We start from the raw sequence: 258 nt of genomic DNA on the forward strand, positions 1-258 counted from the left end.
TACAAGCACATACAACAATAAATCCCTTTAGAAAAACGCTCACCGTGAATCCGCCGCGGAGTCTGCGAGCGGATTCGCCCGGATTCGCCCGGATACCCAATCGGAGTCTTACGCGAACGCCGTGTTACACGTGAGGGACCCGATATGTTGCGAGAAAGTCCAATTACCTCGACCTTTTGTGCCTTTTAATGCTCGTTCGTGTGAAGATAAGGAAAAAGGGTGAGACCGAGGGAGAGGTAGGGTGATGAAGGCGGTGTG

General features: G+C 51.9%; 1 protein-coding gene across 1 annotated transcript in view; it reads left to right on the forward strand.

The window, feature by feature from the left end:
• Positions 1-89: 89 nt before the first annotated feature.
• LOC119586108 (tRNA methyltransferase 10 homolog A-like) overlaps positions 90-258 on the forward strand; it is a 3522-nt gene continuing 3353 nt past the window's right edge. The window contains exon 1 of the mRNA XM_037934799.1: positions 90-219. The gene's annotated coding sequence lies outside the window, so the exon portion shown is untranslated. The remainder of the gene's footprint in view (positions 220-258) is intronic.

The sequence above is a fragment of the Penaeus monodon genome, chromosome 21 (assembly GCF_015228065.2).
Source record: "Penaeus monodon isolate SGIC_2016 chromosome 21, NSTDA_Pmon_1, whole genome shotgun sequence".
Taxonomy (NCBI): Eukaryota; Metazoa; Arthropoda; class Malacostraca; order Decapoda; family Penaeidae; genus Penaeus; species Penaeus monodon.